The 16,546-nt window shown below is 43.4% G+C and overlaps 1 protein-coding gene and 3 non-coding genes across 4 annotated transcripts in view; 1 reads left to right on the forward strand and 3 right to left on the reverse strand.

Annotated features, from left to right (window-relative positions):
• LOC146181116 (juvenile hormone acid O-methyltransferase-like) overlaps positions 1-16,546 on the reverse strand; it is a 58,917-nt gene that overhangs the window by 12,425 nt on the left and 29,946 nt on the right. The window lies entirely within an intron of this gene.
• TRNAT-AGU (transfer RNA threonine (anticodon AGU)) lies at positions 1,033-1,106 on the reverse strand. The gene has a single exon. It is a non-coding gene; the product is annotated as a tRNA-Thr (tRNA).
• TRNAA-AGC (transfer RNA alanine (anticodon AGC)) lies at positions 1,921-1,993 on the forward strand. The gene has a single exon. It is a non-coding gene; the product is annotated as a tRNA-Ala (tRNA).
• TRNAY-GUA (transfer RNA tyrosine (anticodon GUA)) lies at positions 10,153-10,244 on the reverse strand. Its single transcript is given in 2 exon segments — positions 10,153-10,188; positions 10,208-10,244. It is a non-coding gene; the product is annotated as a tRNA-Tyr (tRNA).

Raw genomic sequence — 16,546 nt, forward strand, 5'->3', positions numbered from 1 at the left:
TTATGAAATTGTGAGGCTTACTACCTCAGACATATTATGCAATGCTTCATGATTTCCATACTTTATTTTCATCATCCTACGCACATACGAGTGTTTCTCTAATACTGAGTGTGACGTCACCATTTCGTCACCTGCGACGTCATTTCTGGCCGTGAAAGCAGTTTCGGTTTCGATTTGCTGTTTTTTCTTTTTAAAAATACTTCTAATTGGAATTTCGAAAAACTGTTTTTGTGTTCGAATTAGGACGTGCCGAGGAATGTAATTCAACCAAAAACACAAAATGATGAAGAATCACCGCAGTTGACCTTTAAGGGTGTGACGCGATAGTGTAGGCGACTGCCTCATGTATATAAAGCCCCGCTCTATCCAAGTTGTATGAACGTGCTTGCGTGGCCTAGGAGTAGCATGCCTTAATCAGCACCAAAATGTAATTGAAGGATTATTCTTGTTCAACCTCCCCAAAAGTTCTGGTTGGCAGCTCGTGCCAACATTCTTGTACCTGATCTCGTGAAGACACACACAAGATCGAAGCCTGAGTGCTATGCCACGTAAGCTGCTAGAAACAACCTGCCAGCGCCATGACGGTTACCTTTCGCCCACTACGCCGAGGCAAGATTTTATGTGTAGCGTGCCATATAATGCTATCGCGTTAATAAAAGCGCTCCAAGCTCTCGTTTTTTATAAAGAGACACTCTAGTAACCATTTTCATCAGTGCCACCACCACTCTTCTCTGTACTTTCCAGTATAACGCTCAAGACTATGTTGTTCACGTACAGGTTTAATTCATTTAAAGAAAATACCGTTTTGGGCAAGCGAAAAAAAAAACGTGATAAGGTTATGAGCAGGAATGTAAGAATACCACTGCCACGTTTTCTTGTACAAATAGATCCCATGAACATGTCGATCAGGAGGCGGCACAGAAGCTGGTATTATGACATCTTGATAAATTGGTCATTACCGTTGTTTCTACGAACAGTGGAGCTGACATGAATGCAGTTAGCAAACCGTGGTGTGTAAAACAAGAAATAAAAGGGCACCGGTGAGATTCGAACTCACGATCTCCTGTTTACTAGACAGGCGCTTTAACCAACTAAGCCACGGCGCCAACAATAGGCCGTGGAAACATTTTTAAAATTTGCAAACATCTTCTCAATGAGCCTTCTGGAAAGTAAAAAAAAATGCAATCTTTATCAAGCTGTAACTCCATTTCATCCAACATTTCTTAAGGTAGAGGTGCACAGGGTGGGGGGAGGGGGGTAACACACAAACGTTCATATTTTGGCTGCTAACCAGACAGCATTCAAGATCTGATTGTAGTGTTTTTACAAGAATCGTGTTGTATGGCCTTCTTTTTTCAGAAATACATTGACGCCGCAAAATATAACGACAGCAGAACGCGTTATAAAACAAGTGCGCAAAGTACACTCAAGGGTTGTGTAGCCTAATGGGCCTATAATGGCTTGTTAATTCACGCCTCAAATGTCGCTGCTTCACAATGTCGTATTCTATCAACGCCCTTGCAATTACAACTGCACTGCTGCTTTATTGCTTCTGCCACGTCAAAGTCAATTAACTTAATACAAAAGCACGCATGTGCTGTGCGATAATATTGCAATGTTGAATCACCTCCCTGGTCTAAATTATTATGCCATCTCCCAAAGACCGTGCCTGACTACTGGACGAAAACATCGGCATAACAGTCCTCAAATGCCTACTTTTCGTACGAAGTACTCAACTTGCATTTTCTGTAACCACATTACGGATGACAGAATAAGTGCTCATAAAATTTCGTTTGAAAGCGACTCTGGATTCCGGTGACGACCGGTTTCTACGGGCTTCTTCGATTGCCGCCGTTTGACCTCGATAATTTCTCCTTCCTCGCTCTTCGCTTGGTACCGTTACACCACAGAATCCTCCCTGGGGGTGTAGCTCAGATGGTAGAGCGCTCGCTTAGCATGCGAGAGGTACTGGGATCGATACCCAGCACCTCCACTGCTCTTTTTTTTTCCTTCCCGTAACATTGAGCACTTACGATAGTGTATAAAGTGTGTTTCCTCCTTTCAAAAAAGGAACATTTCTAGCATTTTCTTACTACGGTGAGGCTTTCAGGCATGCAGACGTTGATGCGAGGAAAATAAGCCACTGTTTTCGTGAAGCCGTTGAGAGTGCTATTGAAGTTTTCAAGACACAAGACGAAGTGCTTCCGAGAATGGAAGTGATGCTGCAGATGCCTGAATTGTAATGGATCACGCTGCTCAAATCGCGTGGTTTTAACCCATGTTGTGTGTTTGTCGCGTAATATTCTGTGTGTGTGTGTGTGTGGAGTAATGATCTTTATGTGTAAAATTGTGTAAATTATGTGTAAAAAAGCTCAGTAGAGTCATGTGAGCTTTCTCTTTCTCTCTCGCTCTCTCTCTCCGCCATAAGTTTTCTTATAGTGATAGTCAGATCGTTTGTGAGGTTGGTTGTTCATTTCAAGCCGTCCAGCTTAATGTCCTCATTGCCGCGACAGGCATCAGTTTACGGCACAAAGCGACTTCGTTTCATTTTTTTTAAGTGTCCATTTAAAGAGGCTGCTATGTCTAGTATGCTATCATTGGCTCTATGAAAACGATGTATAAATGTTAGTTGTAGTGAGAAATCTCCCCTGATCAATGAAATTACCCCATGAGCTCACCTGGACCGGGTGATAGTGAAATACTACATCTGATATTGGCATTTCACACCGCTAATATATCGCGCACATGCCCAGTGTTTTTTTGGAAAGTAATTGTCAATTACACACTGTTATGCGAAGCAACCTGCAATATATTTAGGATCTTCACTGCCATTTTGCCTTCCCTGTAAATGAAGGTGGCGAAGCTCATTTACTCCTCAGATTTAAAGAGCCTATATCATTTGCCCGCCACGTTGCATGTAAAGCTAGTATCTGCTGAAACTTTGAGCATCGTTATTTGTTTTAATAATTACGCCATCAGGAACTGAGGAAAGGCGCTCCGCTAATCAGTGGGTCCTAGACCATCAAACATTGCATGAAGACCTGAGAATATTCTACTGAAAACTAAAATAACATTAAATTGTACAGGAAATAAAGACGAGCATACGCTAGGCAGCGGGTTACGAGAAGTAGACTACATGAAATTTATCTCAGCCATATGCTTCAATAGGAACAGACATCTTCGAACAGATGATAAAGCATACCGTATATTTAAGACGGTTCCGGGCAGTAGAATCCTGTCAGTACACCCATTTCTTTTCCTCGACAAGCACATCGTGGGCGAGCACACACTCAGACTTCAAATTATAACGCCGCCCAGCGGTATCACAACGATATCGGTATACGGCGAAGCCGACATTGGACACCGAAGACAACATGCAGAACATGCAACATGAATGCAAAACTAACACACAACGTTTATAGGACTGCAGTTCAATCAAACTTTGTGGTTTTGGGATTAATACGTAGCGTACCTCCTCTGTTACGCAGTTAGGACAAAAAGATTATCAGTGTCAGGATGGACTACAAAAAGTAAGCCAACACTTCAAGAGTAATAGAAGTGCCGTCAGCCCAAATCAATGCCGTATCAGAGGCAGACGCGAGTGACACAAATTATTTCCTTCCACAGTGCTGCCTGCTAAAGGCATGTTTCCCTGCTTTGGGATCTCAGGCGCATTTTCAGTGTCACACATCCCTGCACTCGTTCGTCATCATGAAGGGCGTAGCGTCACTGTAACGCGCCTCGAGGCGATCGCGTACCATCTTTTGTCTAAATCAGACACAACGTCTCTTAGCTCCTCATGCCAACCTGCCGCGCTCAGTGGTCAAAATAATGACGTCACGCTCCGTACCCTGGAGAACAATTTAAAATAACAATAACGCTTAAGCCGCTTTAGCATCATAACCGCAGTTGCTTCCGCATATTTTTTTATTGCAAGCCGATGTCCTTGTCGTTGTGATGACGCTAATGTTCTTCTATGGTGACATAGCACTTTTTTGGCCTTCCTAGTCACTTGGGTAGAGCCACTCCCCGCGGCCGTAGAGTTATGAAGCAGCGAGACGCACGTCAGAACTCAGTACGTGCAGCTGCACCCTTACGCGGAGGCCTACAAGGCCACCTAAGACGCTGAGCACATACTTTCCAACAAGCTGGTCTCGCCCACTCCCGGCTACGCGCTGCGCCTAGTTTCTCAGTTCTCACGCTATGGTCGCATGACCAGGGACGTCATCACTTCATCTTCTGACGTACTCTTTTTCTCCACCAATCAGCCTACTACGTGAGTAACGCAGAATGCGAAATCGCACGATTGAAGTCTCAGGTTGTCGCAAACAAAAATACCGTTTCCGATATTACAAAGCAATCACTAACATGATATCTTTATTCTAAACATAGAACCAAAGACCTATATCACAAATGGCCTACCGGATTGCAAATACTACTTTAAGTGGCGCAGCAGCTACCTCCTCAAGGAAGGAAAGGGAGATGAAGTCGTTCCAAGAGAGAAGGAGGACGCATGCTTAGTTGTTTTTTAAATGCATCAGCCTCACCTAAATGCAACAAACATTTTTCCTTGAAAACTGCAACCTCTTTATATTGCAGCCTGTCTGAAAAGAAATTGATCTGCAGGGCGGGGCGCTCAAAAAAAACTAGTACATTCGCAACCAACTATCAAAGGAGACAAAGGTAGTCCTTCGCTTGTTTCTTGCTTTCCGACTGAAATTCAATTTACGGACACTAACTATGCTCTCGAAGTGTTTGTTCTTTATGTATGAGGCAAGAGAGAACAACAACAAGAAAGAACATGAATAAAATGCGTAGAACCAAGTCAATGAGCAATAATATTTGCAATTTGCGACGGATATTGGCACACACCTTCCTATTTGTCGATGGGGCCTCAGAAACAGTTCACTGAGGAGAACGGAGGGTCAAAGAAAGCTGTCGTTCTCGTGGAAAGACAGAAGCGAAAGAAGTATCTTTGAAACAAGACACATCGCGACAGATTCTGGCACGTCACCTGATTTCAAGACTTTGTTTACTCTGCCTCTGCGCCGTCAAGTTTCACAAATTCGAAAAGTGCGACACATATATTCAGCCGAATGACATCATTCAGAAGTTTGCTGCAAAGGAAATGAATGTGGGTTTTGTGTCAACGTTCCCGTTTTGGAACCAAGCTGACCTCTTCTGTTCACGGCAGTACCCGTTCGGGAGGACATCCTGGATGTTCTTGGACGAAGGCTCCAGACAATTCTTAAACGAGAATGCACAACAGAGACGGAAAACATTAGACATTGCGCCCAGTCTCAAGATAAATTTGGCACTGTTCTACAGGCTCGCAAACTCTAGATATGCCTTCCACGCTGCCGTACACTGGGTCCTTATTCGAGAAAACGCCAGGCTCCTTACCGAAAGAGCAATATATGAATAAATCTCGCCTGCAATCAAATTATCCGTCTTCGACAAGTGCGTTAAAGAGGTGCGCAGCGCGTTCATAAACTCAGATCGGCCACGGAAACCAGTGTTCTACAGTCCACAAAAACTTCTGAGTATAAATTTTTTGTCTCGGATAACCTGGATTCCATAAACTGAGCATTTCTCTCGAACTGACATCTAAGTAGCTTGCTTATTCCTGGACCGCTACTAAAATCCAAATAAGGCTCCCGGCCCACAGAGTCCAGACGTATGCAACGAGCAGAGGTACAAGCTCCTACGCCGTCTTTTGCGGTACAAGAACTTGACGCTAACTTATACCATTCATTTCAGCATCCACGCCTCAATGTCTTTCGTGATTGGCGGAAAAAGTGACCTATTGATGAGTCAGACAGCTCTTAATTACAACGCTGATTTTTTCTTCTCCTTCGGCGATGTTGGCATCAACTACAACACTTTTTATGCAAGAGCGAATGATACCCGTTCTGTGCCTGCGTTCGCTGTCCTTTCGTACTCCGCCTGGGGCGTCAGCATCACCTCGGTTGTCATGATCATCACTCCTCTGGCGTTGGCATCGTTCAACTCGCCTTTTACATGAGCACACTTCACTGAAAACGCGGTTCGTTGATCGATGTTCCTTTTGGGGGCATCACTCCTCGCAACATCGTCACCAGAGATGCAGCACCGTCAGCGAATCGGGTACCGCCGAATTGTCTAATCCTGCTGGATAGCAGGCATCCTGTCCCTACCTATCTCTCTACATACGGAGCGAGATGGCGGCAATGGTGACGGCAAGCAGACCAGCCGATCACCTGGACACACTGGGTGAGCTTGAGGTAGCACTGGACACTGGGAGGATTGCGCAATGCGTCTCCAAGGGGTATCATCATCATCATCATCATCAGCCTGATTAGGCCCACTTCAGAGCGAAGGCTTTTCCTATATTTCTCCACTTAGCCCGGTTCTGTGCTAGTTGCATCCACTTGACCCCTGCGAACTTCTTAATCTCCTCCGCCACATCCAAGGGGTATGTCACATCGGATTTACTGGAAGAAGTCTAAACGCACTCAAGAGTCTTAATCAGAAAGCTAAGCGCAATCTACAACAGCCCCTCCAAGGACGAGTCCACAACGCCGACCCTATACGACTGCTTGCGAATGGCAGGAAGGCACGACAAAGTTTGTTACTGCCCGCTTCAGACAATATGTATTATGCAAAAGCAGAATCGAGGGATCGTCCATTCTGCGAGCACTTCACGATAGTGCTGAACGGCATTCCAGTTCATCATGGCTTTGCTCACCTTGTAGCGTTAATGAAATTTTTCTTCGCTGTTCAGGAAACGTCTCTGACATCAGCACTGTTCGAAGACTGTGCAGAAGAGACCGTTGAGCCGAGTGAGCTGATCATAGAGTTGCTAATTTAATTCTGCAATACTGGTTTTTTGCAGGTTGTAGCAGCCGGGATGTTTGCAGTAGAGTGCCTGGTCAATTTGTTTTTGAAATTTCACGCTTGGCACCTCGAACAATAATTCTGTCGCGAAGTCTCTCTTGATGTAAAAAATCCCTGTTTTCCGCCTTAATCCACCATATACTCCATCGAATATAACAGTTTCGTGATCACCTGTCCCACCAAAGGTATTGGTGGCTATTACGAGGTATTTCACTGCTCTCTCACATTTTGCCAATTTAAAAACTGCTTGTATCATTGACCTTAAAATCACGTACACCCCCAGTGAATCACAATGCAGCTGTTAAACGTTGTCAGCCAATACCAGTTCTCGGACCACGTACTTCTGGTCAGTATGTGCTTGTAGCCTCTGCATGTGCATTGTCTCTGCGTTTTGTGGGCTTGGGGGTGGAGGGGCGTGGGGGAAACAAATACAACAGACGCCGTTTGAAATATTCTGTCGTCTTCTTAAGGGTCATGGCACAATGATCAGATCCATGTAAACGCGACTCTATAAAATAACAAAACGTGACACATTTTAAAATACCAGTTATTTTGGTGCTAAAGCAGTGACTTTGATTTAAAAAGATTCATCTGTACCCGTCGCTCCCTCTGTAAACGTATTAAACTCGAGTTTGTTTAGTAGAAACACCATAGATGGCCATGAAGTGGTCATATTACTTGTTAGAAGATGGATTGGTGTGCCGGGTCGTTCGTTTTCTTCCCAGCACTGCATTATCACTCAATTTTTTATTCAAAGCCTTATACACAACTTTGTACCTTTTGAACTGATGGCTGTTCTCCTCTTTGAGGATGACGCAAATAGCAGGGATTTATTTCTTTCACTTCTTACAGCCAATTGGCTTTTCTTTATTTCTATCTAACCAACGGAAATAAAAACTGTTCCTCAATAATGTGGATGGCAGTGTGCCGGAAAAAAGTAGACGAGTGGAAAAATTTTGCCACCCGTAATGGACAGGATTCATTTCCTGTTTCCGGCATGAAGTTGTTTGTTGTTCTCTCGAGCACTTGGCGAGAAAGGTCACAGTTTTTCGAGGTTGCGGTTTCCAGCCATTGTAGCGTTAAGCTAAGCTCTTAAAGACTTGTAAACAAAGTGACGGTCTGTTCTACTGAAATGGTGAGTGTCCTCTTGAAGCTTTAAGGAAGCAATCCTTGTCATTTTGTACCAGGAAGTCATGATGCCAGGCAGATCTGTTTGTTGCTAAGGAGGGCTCCCTCACGGATAGTATTTCCAGAAAACTCAGTGTGATCCCCCACGTAGCACGCCGTCAATGGACCGCCATCAGACCAATATTGGGTGAAACCGGTCCCAATATTGGGGCCAATAATGGCGTTTCGTTGGGGCGCTACCCATCACAAGATTTAATTAAACTACTAGACTGGCTTTCATACAACGGCCACCAATGGCAGACTAGGTGATTTATTGGCATGCAGCCTCACTCAACGGCTACCCAATATCATCCACCCAAACATACCCACTGGCTCCTATACAACATACATTAAGCCACTCTCACTGGCTATCCAATACTTACAACCAAGCTTACTCACTGGATTTTAAGAACTGCTATCCAGCTAGGCTCATCGGCTGCCCAACATCGTCCACCCCAGCTTATCCACAGGCTTTGCATCACTGGCATCCAGGCAATCCCATTATTGTTGAATCTTGTTTTTTGTGACTATTTTTTTATTTGATGGCTGTTACGGAACAGAGGCAGCTAAGGCCACCATGCAGCAAACACTGGATTGAGTTTGTTTTTTAAGGTATTTTACATGCAGCTAATAATATATAAACAGCATCCTGAAAGTATTCATCCATTCACACAGAAAGCCAGAATTGTACGTTTCATGGAACTTATTAGGATATTTACTACACGCTTACGCCGTCCATGCTACAACACCCGCCTCCCGCTTCATTAGGTAACGGACTTCGCTGTCTTATTCCTATATTTAAATGAGAACCTCTTACCGCCTACCTCCTCGAAAATGCCTCTCAGGTATAAGCTCTATCGAAACAACGTTATCGTTAACCACGCGTGGTCAAGCAATGGAGAGCGATGGTGCTAGCAAGATTGGGTTTGGGGTCATACACTAGCGTGGCCATGTATACTTTGGTTAAGAGAGTCAATTCCAGCTACACATTCCGGCTCAGTGCATACAGCTATGCTCATGCAAATTTTCGCCATATGGAACATCATCCAACGAGGTTTTCCAGGTCATCAGTCAAAGTTTAGCAAAAATACGGCTGTTACCGTACAGTGACGTAAGGTTCACTGAATAATTTGTACATAATAAAGCGAACATTGCCGTTGAAGGAACCGGAACTCCATTAACTACATCTTCATTAACCTTTTTCCAAGAAGGAAGCAAAAAGTTTTCGAAAAAAGTGGTAAAATTTTGACACCCTTTATTCTTTGCTATTTTCGAGCTAAAGAAAAACGGTTTCAGGTAAAGAGCGAAAATTGTAAATACTTATGAACAAAAATTTAGCTCAATGGCGAACACAATCGACGAGTTGGAGAGATGCGATGGAGCACTGACATGGGCGGTGCTAGGTTTGTTATCTTTAAAATAATAAGCACATCTCGATAGAGGGTAGCACGGGAAATGATGTCTATGGAACGCGTCGAATAACAGGAGGCTAAAGCTGTCTGGCATGCTCTATATATATTTTTGTTAAGGATTTCTATTTGTTTTTGAAAACAAAGGGGTTTTTCTAACAGGTCACATAAAGTTTGAGATGGACCAAGATAGCCCACTGCCTGAATTAGTCTTTGCTGTAACGTTGATTCTAAGATGAAGCCAAACGTTTTCACTTAGGTGTCGTTACCGCTAAGCTTCTGGTATCACAGTTATGTTGAGTTAGACCTCTGACAATTATTTTCAGCATGTTCATTTGTCGAGGAACTTTCTTCGCGACGCAGTGACTTTAATGGCAGAATAATATGCATTTAAGGCTACGCCGCGCAAAGCTTTGCTTGTTGCTTTGAACGTCACTCAACAAATACGCTTACAGCAATAATAAAGTGGTAGGAAAATAAAATAACTGGAACATTTAAATGTTTTCAATAAGTATGTTTCTTCGAAATTTGCCTAATAAAAGCCGGACGCTTCTTTCGTTTTTATGACAGGAAAAATTATTCTTTTGACACTGTACACGCTTTGTGAGTGAACGCAGTTAAGGAGCCTAATATGATATACCTTGTGGCGTCTCCGCCTTAAATTAATGAAGCAGTAGGGAAAGCTAAACAAAAAAAAACCTCCGTCGAGCCGGATTCGAACCAGCGACCTATGGATATCCGCATTGAAAATTCCTCTACAGTCCACCGCTCTACCAACGGAGCTATCGACAGAACAACAGCAGCCGCACGATTCGTTGCGCCGAATTCCAACATTAACAAATGCTAGAATGCTTCCGTGCGCCGCTCAAGAGTAGCTCAGCTGCTGCATGACGTCACAGCTCTCTACAATATAAGAGCATTTGAGGCGCGCAGTTTCCTTTCCTGGTTCGAACGTCAGCCTGTTATTCATTGCCGGTCTACTTTCAAACTTAAATTCGTCTTTCTGCCTTTATTCACTGTTTGCACCTGAACTAACTTTAAGGTAACTGAGGCTAATGAAGAACTAGGAACCCCATAAAGTCCCTTTAGTTGTCTAAAGCGCATAAAATTCGTAAGCGGCGGAGTATCGAATGTGATATCTATAGCCCTAAATCAAGGGAGCATAGTTCTAGCAGACATGCCATGCTTCTTGCTAAAAACCGCGGCGGATGTTATGACGGCGTTCGAAAGAACACAAAAACCTAACGAGGTCACCAAGAGCAGGTACTTCGTTCTCGTCGCTTCCTTTGACTGTGGCAACGTTTTGTAAAACTAGTTATACTACTGGTTCTTTTTCTGCGTGAATATTGGACATTATTCGTTTCTTCAAATGACAGCGTTAAAAGTACCACAGAATCGATTGTGGGATTGAGTTAATCGATACTAAAACAAAGCTAACGCCTCTGGTAGGCGGCTTATGTGTGGGGTAAAAACTTGAATGATGGAAATACAGCCGTGTGTGAAGGTATACCGGATACGTGACTCTGATCGGAAACGCAGATTGTGCCTTAGGGGAGCTTACGGCGAAAGGAGAAAGAGCGGTTGAGTGAAAGTAGAAAGAGAGTGAAATTCGATTCCATTTCTCGTTCCGGTTTCCACGAGTACGCCTACATTCTTAGTGCTACTCTTCAATCATAATACTACGCCTTGTTGAAGTGCTGTTCTGTCGCGGGTGTAGCTCAAACTTCAAACTGTTCAAATGGAATGCCCGCATCAGACCTGCGGCATTAAAGGCCGAACCATATATACTAATATCCACAAGGCACGGTCTGTGCTGGAGTGTTGCGACGCCTTGCATGAGAGCGTGGCCATGCTCCAGCTTGACCTAGAGAAAGCCTTCGACAAGGTGCCGCATGATGTCTTGATATCAGTTTTAGAGCATGCAAATGTGGGCTCAGTTATTTTCAAGGGAGTCTCAATGGCGTACAGAGGGTGCACGACGGGCCTGATTAGAAGGTGGGTGAGCGCATCGAAGTGCAGCGCTCTGTACGTCAAGGCTGCCCCCTGTCACCATTGCTTTTCTGCTTGTATATTGAACCATTTTGTCTGAGCATTATCGAGAGCAGCAGTGTTCGAGATTTTCGTTTGCATGCAGCAGAGGTCCGCATACTCGCGTATGCCGATGACATTGTCGTCTTCTGTACCGACTACGAAAGGATTCGCAGTGTTGTCAAATTGGTGAAGGACTTTTGTTCGGTGAGTGGCAGTGCTGTGAACTAGAATAAGTGTCTGGGTTTCTGGCATGTAGAGTGGCCCACAACTCCTGCGAATTTCGTGAACATGCCTTGAGTAACAACCCCAGTGAGGTATTTAGGAGTGGCACTGGAAACCTACCGAGACAGTGAGTCATATTAGAACCAGCAGTGTTTAGAAGTACGTGAGAAGGCCGACAGACTAAAAGGATTCGGTTGGTCTATGTTTGCACGTGATACGATTTCTAATTTATTTCTTGTTAAAAAGATAGTGTACGTGTTACAAGTACTGCATTATTCTTGAGTGAAAATGCATATATCTCACCGTGTGATCGCCATTTTTGTGTGGGGAAGTAGTTGGGAGCGCACCCGCCGAACCAGCTTGTTTCATCGCGTCAGCTCTGGAGGAGTTGGTTTGGCATGTTTGTATTTGCGCCAAGTGGTTAACCATTTTATGTTCTGCTACCAAATTTAGATGTAAGTTGGGCGCGCATGCAAGGAAGGATTTTCGGAATCCTTAAAGAAGTGTACACGTCATGTCGTATATTGCAAGCCCGTTTTTTGTATGAATATTTATCAAGTGTGTCGCGAAAGAAACTTTATAAGGACTTGTGCGATGTCTTTCTTCCGATCCCATTGTACAGGTCGTTGTACTGTGCAGGTCCATGGAAGTCAGTCCTTAAACGAGTAAAAAATATGGCTGTACAAGGGGGAACAAAAACTTCCTTTTTCAGCTGCATAGCAATACACTAGTAGTTGAGACGTATTTAGAAATGAAGGGTTTTTCGAACCTTGGGGAAATCACTGCTTCATATGCCGCAAACCAGAAACTATCGAACACGTTTTCTTAGACTGTTGAGAAGCCTTGTTCTTCTGGGACACTCTACAACGAACAATTAAAAATGACCTACCCGTGGATGCATTTGGAATTCGATTTTTGCCAAATGAAGGTGATGATGGGCTGCCGCTGGACATGGTCATGTTATGGGGCATCCATAGTATCTGGCGATCCAGAATAGCTTTAAGGCATGCAGACGTTGATACAAGGAAAATATGGCAGTATTTTCGCGTAGATTTCCAAGTGTTATTGAAGTTTTCAAGACGCAAGATGAAGTGCCTGAGTGGCTTCCGAGAATGAAAGTGTTACTGCAAATGCCTGATTTGTAATGAATCACGCAGCCCTAATCGCGTCGTTTTAACCCATGTGTGTGAAAAACTGTTATTTATGTGTTCTTTATGTGTAATGTTCCTCATGTTCTTTATGTGTAAAGTCTAATAATAAATTTGGCAATAAAGAAAAAAGGGGTGTAGTTCAGATGGTAGAGCGCTCACTTCGCATGCGAGAGGTACTGGGATCGATACCCAGCACCTTTATCTTCTGGAATATAGACAACAGCGTCTTCATATACAGAGGCACTCCAGTTGGTTCAAAATCAACTACGTTTTTCTACCAACACCATAGCTCGCAAGGCGTGTGGCCCATCTCGCCTGATACTTTATAAGCCCCCCCCCCGTATCTCATTCATACCTGTCGACACCTGACTGTTATTTCTAAACGCTCAGTTTGTCAAGTTTTCATACCGGTGTTCTTTCTTGACCCACGCCATACTCTTTAAATCATGACATAATACCTCGAGATGATATTCCCTCAGAACAATCTGCTTGCTATCCGAAGCCTATTGGATGCCAAGGCAAAGCCGGAGTTTTTTCTTAATGGAAGGAAAGTCCTTACAAAAGGTACAAGCGGTACACCGTTTGCCTGAATAATCCTGTATAATTTCTTTACAAAACGGACACACGTTATACCGCTTGTCTTTTCGCATTTCTTTTAACACAAGACACGCGTAATCGTAGTAATTGTTTCTCAACTGTCGGCCACATGACGTCATCACCGAGAAGCGTGTGAAACTGTAGATAAGGGGGAATAAAAAGAAGCGAACAAGAATTTAATGTCGCGAATAGTGTACCATTGGAGACAAAAGTCTCTGGAGCATGCAAACTCCAATGACAGGGCATAACGTTCTTAGTCATGTCGCACCATAACTGTCGATATAAAAGTGCGACTTCAGTTATTTCATGTATGCTAGAGAAACAATGTCATAAATCTTCTACACCGCACTTCTAGTCCAATATCTTCATATGTGCGGTCTAAAGACTTTCCTCCCCAATAAAACCAATGGTACCTAAAGATTTGCCTAATTCACGAGTCTGCGGTTTAGAGATTGAACCACATACACCCATGAAATCAGCTGTATGCGCATACAGCGTTAGGACATCGAAGGCAATTGTCCTCATTTATTTTACTGCATGCAGTCATTTAAATTTTCAAAAATAAGAATGACAGCACTGCAGAATAGCACTCGAAATAATCATCCAGTGTGTCTTCAAAATTCCAATAGTTAACTCATTCGCGCGCTCACTGAAGATGATATTGGCGATGATAAAATTATAGCACATTACTTATTACATTCAGGTGCAAAGGAACAAGGTTTTTTTTTTAATCTTCGATATCCGGACCTGTACCCAAAAGGAGTGAAACTTGAAGCTAGCTGCTAGGGTATCCCTTAAAAGTGTCATGGCAGCTATCGCTTAAGCATAAGCAAATTTTTTTAGCTCCCCTCAACGAACATTATTTCATGATTCGTCGACATTTCGTCTCATTCGATGCAGTGGATATTCTTAAAATGAATGTTGTCGATTGTTTCGAAAGAAGGTTTCTGATCTGATAACCATTGGTCGCTGCAGACACAATGAGATATCATTCCCACGTCGAACGCTATTCAGTTTTTGCACCAGTGAAGCGCTTGCATGCAGAGGGCAATTGGACGATATCCTTCAACAGTTTTCAACCGATTAGTATATTTGCTTTTGGGAACTAAAAGTGTGTGGTCTGAATAAACCGTGGGAGGCAGAAAACCCACATCGTGAGATGTTTGGAAAACCTCCATCAAAACAGGTGTTGGGTAAGGCAAAAATGTTTTATTAAATTCGTTAGTAATACCATCTGGGCGAGGAGATTTTTGGCTCTGAAGGCCTGAAATGGTTGATTTAATTTCGTCCAAAGTGATGGGTTCCTCTGCTACAGTACACTTCTCATCGTCTAGTCGAGGAAAGTTCTCAACTAAGAAATTATAATCCGAACTCTATAATTTGGATCTTCACGACTCCCGAACAGCTTTCGATAAAAGTCATAGAAAGCAGTAAGAATACTAGGAGCATCCCTGTATGTGCGATCACCATACTGAATTTTCAATATTTCCTTCGTGAGAGCATTCTCTCTTTCATCACTTAGCATGCGAGAGGTACTGGGATCAACACCCAGCACCTCCACATTTTTTTATTTTTTTTATGTTGTTCCTTAAGCAAATTGTTGCTTTATAAGAGTAGTGCTTTTTTAGAAAAGGAAAGTTTTCGCGTTGCATTTTGTGTGGTATTTTTCGATGTAGGTGGGATGTTTTCAGCTCTACAGAGCTGAGAATTGTAAGCATGGCGAAGCATTGCGGAATGGTTCCCACATTGTGCTTGGCTTGCATTTTTGACACGAAGTGCACTGCGTTCGAAAGAAAGTATATCTATGTAATAGTCAAGTAAACTTTGTGCAAGCGAACCTGCTTGGGGAGAGAGGATACCACATTCCTGCCAAAAGTGTAGGTTTCTTGTCTTGGAAATAGTACACGCCGCGGAAAGTTTGAAGTCACGAAGGTACGCTTTCAATATGACGGCCATTTTCGAGACGAACAGCGAGAATTCCCCCTTTTAATAGGCATCAAAGGGAGGTAGGATTTTTAAAAATCTGTTATTCAGCCACTGGCTATGCCTAATCACACCCAAATCCATATAATCAAACCACAACAAACAGAACCTGATTTCATTGCAACAGGTCCATACCGGGGAAATTTCGCGGTAGATCGGCCAGTCTCCTCAAGCCCGCTTCCGAGACTATTGGTAACCTCTAGTAGCGTTTTACAATTTTATACTCCTGCTCGCGTGCTCTATGTGGAGCGCGTTGTTGTCGGCGTTGTTGTCCGTTGTAAAGCGAAAATCAAAATAAAATAAAAAAACACGAAGTTTTGCGAAAACCCCCAATCTCGATCACAGTTCGTTCACAGTGTGAGGCAAACATGCAGCCGCTCCGCCACCGAACTGCCTTGCTTCTCTCCAAATAAAGATGGACCTAATGTATGCATTGCCTTATGACTTTCAGGTAATGTTTAGGTACGTCATTAGAAAAAAAACTGATGACGGAAGAAATAGTTAACCTTGTAGCAAACAACATTTCCGCTTTGCTTACTTGCAATAACGCGCTCACTGGAAAGGTCTTTCGATCGTACGCCGCTGCCGCATCGGATGGCGCGAGCCACCACCCCATTCGAAGTCTTATACATCCTTCCATCTTCTTCAAATAATCGGCGTGTAAGGACAGCGGAGGAAAAACGGACTACACAATTTTAGCGGGAATAAATAACGATATCGCGTTCGAATCTTAAATGCGAAGCTTGAGCATCCTTTATATTTCATCCCTGTAGACCCCGATTATGACTGCCCTTTCTAAACACCTAGTTCGTGACGTGTTCAGGGAAGGTGTTCTTTCTAGAACCGCGCCATATGTTTGAAATAATGACACTAAAACTCGTCATAACATTCCCGCAGTAAAAAGTGCTTGCTATTGGAAGCTTTTCCGATGCCAGAGCAAAGCAGCAGTCTTTTCTTAACGAAAGGAAAGCCCTTACAAACGAGACATACAGTACACCGTTCGCACGAATAATACTATACCCTTTTCATATAAAACGGATAGACACTACATCGCTTGCCGATTTGCATTTCGTTTGAGACGTGACACGCGTAATCTTGGTACTGGGGCTC

This window comes from Amblyomma maculatum, chromosome 8 (assembly GCF_055883805.1).
Source record: "Amblyomma maculatum isolate TAMU_Amacu chromosome 8, ASM5588380v1, whole genome shotgun sequence".
In the NCBI taxonomy this organism is placed as follows: domain Eukaryota; kingdom Metazoa; phylum Arthropoda; class Arachnida; order Ixodida; family Ixodidae; genus Amblyomma; species Amblyomma maculatum.